Source organism: Oncorhynchus nerka, linkage group LG14, assembly GCF_034236695.1.
Source record: "Oncorhynchus nerka isolate Pitt River linkage group LG14, Oner_Uvic_2.0, whole genome shotgun sequence".
Classification (NCBI taxonomy): Eukaryota; Metazoa; Chordata; class Actinopteri; order Salmoniformes; family Salmonidae; genus Oncorhynchus; species Oncorhynchus nerka.
Window position 1 is genome coordinate 57,141,585 of NC_088409.1, and position 8,282 is coordinate 57,149,866.

The 8,282-nt window shown below is 43.5% G+C and overlaps 1 long non-coding RNA gene across 1 annotated transcript; it reads right to left on the reverse strand.

The window, feature by feature from the left end:
* Positions 1 to 3,794: 3,794 nt before the first annotated feature.
* LOC115142114 (uncharacterized) lies at positions 3,795 to 5,832 on the reverse strand. The gene is made up of 4 exons (XR_003865463.2): positions 5,342 to 5,832; positions 4,273 to 4,579; positions 3,969 to 4,066; positions 3,795 to 3,871 (listed from the first exon to the last, which is right to left on the reverse strand). It is a non-coding gene; the product is annotated as an uncharacterized LOC115142114 (long non-coding RNA).
* Positions 5,833 to 8,282: the final 2,450 nt, after the last annotated feature.

Here is an 8,282-nt window from a genome sequence, read left to right on the forward strand (position 1 = left end):
TTTAAATAGATTATCCGAAACTTTTTTGTCATCCATTATCCAAACCACACTCTCTCCGCAGTCATTTCCTTCTTTTAACTACACTTCTTTTGACTGGCACATTTTCGAAAAAGGGAAATGTGAAGTTGTGTGATGTCACAACTGTTTGACAATAATGACCCCGAAGTTATCTTCCGAAATAGAGTCACAGAACATCCAGGAAACTGGTCCGTATCTGGTCTTTCCATGATTTGCATCATGCAGCGCGACACATCTCCTTTGCGTAGAGTTGATCAGGCTGTTGATTGTAGCCTGTGGAATGTTGTCCCACTCCTCTTCAATGGCTGTGCAAAGTTGTTGGATATTCACGGGAACTGGAACACGCTGTCGTACACGGCGATCCAGAGCATCTCACACTTGCTCAATTGGGTGACATGTCTGGTGAGTATGCGGGCCATGGAAGAACTAGGACATTTTCAGGTTCCAAGAATTGCTTACTGAAACATGAGGTGATGGTGGTAGATGAATGACACGACAATGGGCCTCAGGATCTCGTCACGGAATCGCCGTGCATTCAAATTGCCATCGATAAAATGCAATTGTGTTCATTGTTTGCCCACCACTACCATGGAGCACTCTGTTCACAACATTGACATCAGCAAAATGCTCGCCCACATGATGCCATACACGCCATCTGCCCGGTGCAGTTGAAACTGGGATTCATCCGTGAAGAGCACACTTCTCCAACGTGCAAGTGGCCATCGTGTTTGCGTGGTTTTGGTGACCATTCAAATGATGCAGTCCAAGTGACATGTGTTTGTGTAGTCACTCTGAGGCTTACATTATTCTGTTGGTGTTTGTTGTGTGGCTACATAATGTGTTTAAATGTGTGTGGTAGTATGTGTGTGCGTGCCTGCGTGAATGAGTGAGTGTTTGTGTGTGTGCGTGTCTGTCTGTGTGTGTGTGTGCTGACCGTGACAGCGTCAACTGCAGGGCAGGCGGGGCAGAGAGGGTCAGACCGCAGAAGGTGTCCGAAAGGTACACAACACAACAACAGAAGGCAACACAACAACAGAACACAACACAACAACAGAACACAACAACAGAACACAACAGGCGAGAACAAGGTCCCACAAGCTTCTCTCATGATTCACACCTTAACAAGAGCGACACAAAGACCAACGAGAAGAGCAGTCCAACTTCACCATCTCCTGTTTTGCCCCTTAGAGACGATACAGGGCACAAGTCCTTTGGGCACAAGAGTAAGTGATTTAAGAGAAAATGTAGATCTCGGTTCAATCAGATCTGCTTTTGCCGACATCCGGCATAGTGGTTGTTTTGGCGGTGCCGGTGGTGAAAATGTGTTAGAGCTGTCAATTTCACAAGCGGCTCCTGGCATTGCACCTAAAGTGGACTTTGCCATTGGCTGCACGGACACACCTTCAGAGAAACCCCGTGCAGTCTTGTTTACAAGTTTGAACCCCGGAACGCGAGATGCAATCTACACTTCGATTCGGCTGATAGAAATCCTCATTACCTCGTTTAATGATTTTCAGATTGAGCATCACTATTTCTATATGGGCTCCGTCTTCTCGTTCTGAATTTCTAATACGGGCGGGACAGGTGTGGCTTCATGACAATGATCTCAAGAGCAGCTGCGCACCGATTTGACAGCTCCAATGTAGTGACACCTCCGACAACGCCAAAACATCAGCTGTCAGCTATCGCCGGTTAACGCCGGATCTGATTGAATCTATGTGTTATAACCATCATGTTGCTTGCTGCCGGTAATACACGCAAAACTGCATATTTGGAAATGTTTTAACATATTGTATGGGCATAGAATTTCTGCTTTGGCTTGTTGTCGAAAGAGTTTTAGAATGTAAATTGCAGGAACCATATTTACAGCCCACCAATGTAAACATGGTATAAAAAGTTGTTTTTTAAACTTCAGATGTGATTGTGTTCCCGTCTCCTTGAATGATGCCCTACGATACAGCTAGCTATAATGGCTATGATTATACAGGTGAACTGGGAAGATTTGAAAGGTTATTGTGAGCCTGTCTGTCTTGGTAAATGTCTTAGCCTGGGTTGTTTAGTGGCATTGGCCAGGGGTCATGCTGAGACTAGATGCTCCACTGGGTTCAGGGTCATGGCTGTTCAGGGGTCATGCCACTAGTCCAACACAATCAAGACAGATCACTTTAACCCTGGCTTTACCCCGGAACCACTTACTAGCACCACCTCAGGTCTGACCCCCTGAACAGCCATGACCCTGAACATTTACATTACATTTACATTTAAGTCATTTAGCAGACGCTCTTATCCAGAGCGACTTACAAATTGGTGCGTTCACCTTAAGACATCCAGTGGAACAGCCACTTTACAATAGTGCATCTAAATCTTTTAAGGGGGGGGGGGGTTGAGAAGGATTACTTTATCCTATCCTAGGTATGAACCCAGTGGAGCATCTAGTCTCAACATAAAGAAGGCAGCCACGACAGAATGGTATATAGACCCACGAGGAAATGAAGGTAAGGGTGGAATGGAACCTGTTTTGAGACTTAACACTCAAGCTATCATTTTGACCCAAGAGGCATATATATATATTTTTAATCATAGCCCAAATGTGGTTCCTTCAATTCTTCCAATTGTTCATGACTTTGTCAATCAACTTGCTTCAAATGCTCTTAGTTGTCGTGGAAATTGACTCACTATTTACTATTTAATTGCCCCGCTGTTTACTTTCTGCAGCTACGTCCTAACGCTGTCTACCTTTAAACATTTGGAAAACTAAACTATACTTATGACGGTAAATTGGCTTTTTAGTAGTAATGTGGATTGTACTTTGGGAAAAAATCTGCACATTATATAAAGGAAACATTTATTGCTGTTTTTGTGTGTGGCCAGGGAAGAGGAAATAAACAAAGAGAGAGAGGGAGGTTATAAGTGAAGGACAAGGGTCACCGTCCCACCGGTCACCTGCCTTCATCCCTCCCTCATCACTCGCTCTCTGGCTGGAATGTTGGGTTGTTTGTTTGAATGATGGAAAACGGATGGTAGAAGTGATGAGAAAGATAGAGGGCCAGACAGAGACCGGAGACAGAGAGCACTACACTCAGCCTGTCATTGTTTCATTCGATGGTGCCAAAACCCCTCATCTACGCCTATAGAGGACAGACCGGCACACTCAATTAACCTCCCACATACAACCCAATATATCACTCAGGCACAAATACGTCTGTGCAAACTCACGTCAGTGTGAAGTGAGATATAATACAATTTAGAAGAAAATGAAAATACATGCCGATAGAAATGGGTTATTGCTTCCATATGTCTAAGTTACTGACATTAAGCTGCGATGATACTTTCCTGTCATCTCTCTGTAGGTTATTATATTGTAACCTGTCAAACCACTATTGTGCTCGGTGTCTCAGAGAGGCGACTAATTAATATCATTGAATGTAATTTCTGTTCGGCTAATTGAAAACAGTCTACCCTGTTTCATCATCCCTGCATATTTACCCCTCTCTCTCTCTCCGGTCATGAATTTACCCGGTCTATTAATACTCCAGATTATGAAAATGACTTGCAGGCAGACTTTGTCTAGCCACTAACTGACTAATTCACATTTATAATATGAAGTTTGAATAGTCCGTAGGCCCAATAGACTTTGTTCATGGAGGATATACAGACTGTGAGAAGAGATAGAGTCAACTTACGAGTAGATGAAAAGAAATGAGTACACACTACCATTTAACAGTTTGAATGCAATCATTTTGATGACATTTATTCATAGTGTTAAAAAAACAAATAAAAACATCTGAGGTGGTCAGGGGATGGAGCTGTTTGTTTAACTTTGTCGTCGTCTCCACTTGGATTTGCCTCTTGACTGCAGGAGATGGTGAGAAATATATCATTAGTGTCCCGGAGTGCCATTTGACATCTCTCTCTCTCTCTCTCTGTGTGAAGGTGATTGGACCTCTTACCTGTATATCAGGGATGACTGGCTTCTCACCGGCTCTGCTACACGGTTCATTTGATAAGCTCCATCCCTGCTGCTTCTCCTTGGTCCCATGTCCCAAGTCTGAGGATTCAATGACAGGCTCAGAATACTAATTCTACCAGTGCAGTAGCCTGTACCATCAACACACACCAAGGTTATGAGGCCAGATAGGAAACACAGATATTGACTTTACGGGGAACCTCAGAGTAAACCTGTCAAAAAGATCTCATCCTTTATCTCAAAGTCATTATGAAGTGATTTGTTCATGCTGGTGCTTTTTTTCTGACCTTCAGCTCTGGTCTGGTCAGCTCTGGTCTGGTCAGCTCTGGTCTGGTCTAGTCAGTTGGGGCCCGGGCTGTGATGGTTCCTCTGTAAGGTCTTGGCTGACTCTTTGGCCAACGGCATCAATACCAAGGAGGGGGGTCCTGGCTGTGTGGGAAGTGGTTGCCTCACACTTCACTGCCTTGCCGAGCATGCAGGAGGAGGGGGGCCTCCAGAGGCGTGGGGTAGGTTCCAGTTGTGAAGTGGCCATCTCCAGCAGCTTCAGAGGTAGGGCAGATCAAGAAGCCTTCTGGGACCTGGTGATGTCCCATTCTTTCAGGATGATGGCATGAGGTAGGAATAAATACATTTAATTCGTGGAGCAGGGTGGTGCAAATTTGATTTGAAATACTTTTGACATTAGTGAGTGTAGTGTTAGATGGTAGGGTATTCATTTAGTACATTTGTATTTTTCAAGCAAAGTATAAGGGAGTTGTACTCCAGTCTAGTAGGTGGCGGTAAATGCAACGAATTAGATGCCAACCGCCGTTAAACCTCATAGAAGAAGAAGGGTAGTAAAGATGGCAGACTGAACACATCAGTGGAGATCAACTCAAGATAAAAACATAATATTCAATATCAGTAAATTAAACTAAATATTAGCACTTCACAAACTGATGGGTTAAAACCAAAACAAATCATAAGGCTGGAGAAATTAGCGACAAATATTACGAAAACAAGCTACACCCAAACACGACGGTGAGTTAAACAGGGGAACCAATCCTGAAAAGAAAACGCGACTCTTCGACAGACAAAGACGATTTAATATTTTCACCACCGGGAATGGTAAGTGTGGAAACCGATCTGTTAAAATCAACAAATGACAAACTGGGCATACTTGTACTAGTCAGTTAGGATATAGAAGAGTTGAAGGCCTCGAGATGAGTGACCAAAACGCTGCGTCATTGGAGAAAGACAAAACAAGATAAAAGGGATTGAAACCGATGTTAATGAACTTAAAATGGAGAACACCGTTCTGAGAGAAGGCTTACTTGACATACAGACTAGATCCATGAGAGAGAATCTGGTACTTACCGGTATCCAAGAGAAAGGAGGAGAAGTTCCTGAATATGTCGTTAGAGAGTTCCTCCTTACAGCTCTTCAGATCCCACGGGAAGCTGCCGATACAATCCAACTCGAACGTGTACACCGTTTCAGACAGAGAGGGCAGCGATATGATCGCCCAATCATTGCCAAATTAGCTTCCTTTAAAGATCAAATAAGGGTTAAAAGCCTGGGTAAAAGACTTGCTGAAACGAAAATAGGCACGAATGATCAGTTCCTGAAGGGAAATTGCACAACGGCGCAGCAAAGTTCTGTATCCAATCTTCAAGGAAAATAGATTGAAAGGGAAACGTGTAGCTCTCGTAGTCGATAAACTGTACATTGATAAACAAATATTCAGAGACACAAAGACTACTCAATGGCTATTCTAAATATTGCACAGTTCCCATAGAGGAGTCGAATAATGGAACACACAATACTAGACATGGGAAGAAAAAGATATAGGAAAAATATAGAAAAGCAATAAAACACAACAATTGTTAAACAAATAAACTACAACTACACCTTACTAGATAGGGATCATTGGAAAATTAGACTTTCCATTTATAGTATTTCATAAATTGACAAGACAGCATTAGAAGGATACATCTTTATATACAATGACCTAGAACGCAAAAGTACTGAATCAACATGGTAGAGATTCAACACAGAGGACATAGAAGGCACAGTATGTGGGTATGCGTGCATCTATCGTCACGGAAGGTGGCGTGTGTGTTTTTGTGTTTGGAAAAGTGTGGAGGTTATAAGTGAGTGAAAAAGGATACGGGTTGCAAATCCCAGAGCCCATGCGTAATGATTGTCCTCCTCTTCTGAGGAGGAGTAGGAAGGATCAGACCAATATGCAGCGTGGTACGTGTCCATGTTAAATCTATTACAACTGAACACAAAATAACAAACGTGAAACAACGAGAATCGAAACAGTTCTGTATGGTGAAAACACAGACACGGAAAACAACTACCCACAAACACCAGGTGGGAACAGGCTACCTAAGTATGGTTCTCAATCAGAGACAACAACCATACCAGGCCAAACACAGACATAAAAAAGGAACTAAGGTCAGGATGTGACACCATGTGTGTTTGTGAGCAGGGGTTACAAGAGTGCAGATATGGGATTTACATTTAAAAATAAATTATTCATATTTATTTATTCACTGTCCTATCATGATGGAATGGTCCCCAACCCTATACACCCGCCTGAGAGACCCATACACTAAGGAGAAGTCATCTGTTTTATGGGCCTACTGTAAGTAGCCAAATCAGAAAGATGAATGTGATCAGAAACCTCCTAAAGCAGCACCGCTCCCTCAAGATTCTGACCCTGCCTGACAGGGTTGGTCCTACAAAGCCAAAGGAATTTGTCAACGCTGCTAATGAGAATCTTATCGACCTTGTACCTAGCCGGTGGGGATTCCGGTGGGGTGCCCCCACCCAGGCAGTGGCAGTGTTGGCAACACTAGCTGCAGTATCCCATGGGGAGGGGGGGGTCACACTCAGACATTCAGAGAAGGGGCATATTATTGTGGCCCTGGTGGCACAAAATCATCAAAGGTCTGACAGCACAGAGATGCTTGGGAATATGATCACAACAGGGGACAGCGTTTGAGTGTTTCAGGGGGAGGGGGTATATCTGATCTCCATCACCTAGGACGTGACAATGGTTATTCAAATCTCACAATTTTTGCCAATTTTTGCTCAATTTTGCATGCTTATTCATACAGCTGCAACTGTTTATACATTTGCAAATCAAGGCCTTTCTTGAGTTGGGCTCTGGGTTGGAACAACTGTTGACCATCTGAGTGTATGATTGTTTGTGGGGGAAAGGGGTTGAGTGTGTGTGTGTGTGTGTGTGTGTGTGTATCTCACAACTGTTGCAAGGGAGTAAAGATGTTAGGAACAAAATTGGATGAATCACAATAATTGTTTGCTAAAATAATAATTGCTTGCCAAAATGTATTTTTTGTAATGTCAATACTGGTATGAGGTAACAATCCTTTACATAAACTACCTGCATTATTACAATTACAATTATTACAAATTAATTATGGAAATTTAAAATAAAAAAAAAAAAAATATATATATTTTTTTGTAGCTATATATAATATGTGAGCGGACCAAGTACTTTTGAGTTTGCTCTAAAGCGGAAAGGTGGATAAACGAGTCAGGAGCAGGTTTTCTGAATTGAACAAAGTTCTCTACTGAGGAAATTCTTTCTTCTTAAACACTCCAACACAATCAAGGGTTATCTTGAAACACAAATCCTCTTTACAAGAACAATGAACATAAGGAGAGTATCTTTAAACTAACTAACATAAATCACTGGTGTGTCGCTGCCTTGACGATCCGTCCGTGGAGAGGTCCCTTCGGGTGGTGGTCCAGATCCGTGGTGCCCATTCCCCAGAGTTAGTTTGTCCCCTTCTTCTCCATTCCGAAAAGGTACGTCCTCTCCTTTGGAGAAGCAAACGCTCTTCTCTTTCTCCCTTCTCTGCCAGTTCCCTCCTCTCTCTTGTAGGGGAAAGAGAATAGCTCATTAGTACCGTCAGCTGTGCTTAATTGCCTCTGATCACCTTGACTCACATGCTGGGCTGGGCTACTGTCCGTGGGAGCAGCCTGCCCTCTGGTGGTCCTTCCACATACTTCCCCCCTCAGGACCGGACGGAGGGCCGGGCATCAGACGCACTGTCTTGGTCTCGTCGGGACAGCGCATCCGCATTCCCGTTCCTCGTTCCAGCCCTGTGGATGACATGGAAAGAGAACGGTTGTAAAGCGAGAAACCATCTGGCTATTCTGTTGTTATTGTTTCTCTTACCGGCCATCCACGTGAGGGGAGCATGGTCAGTAACGAGGAAAACCTACGCCCGAGTAGGTAGTAACGGAGATAATTGAGGGCCCACTTAATGGCTAGGGCCTC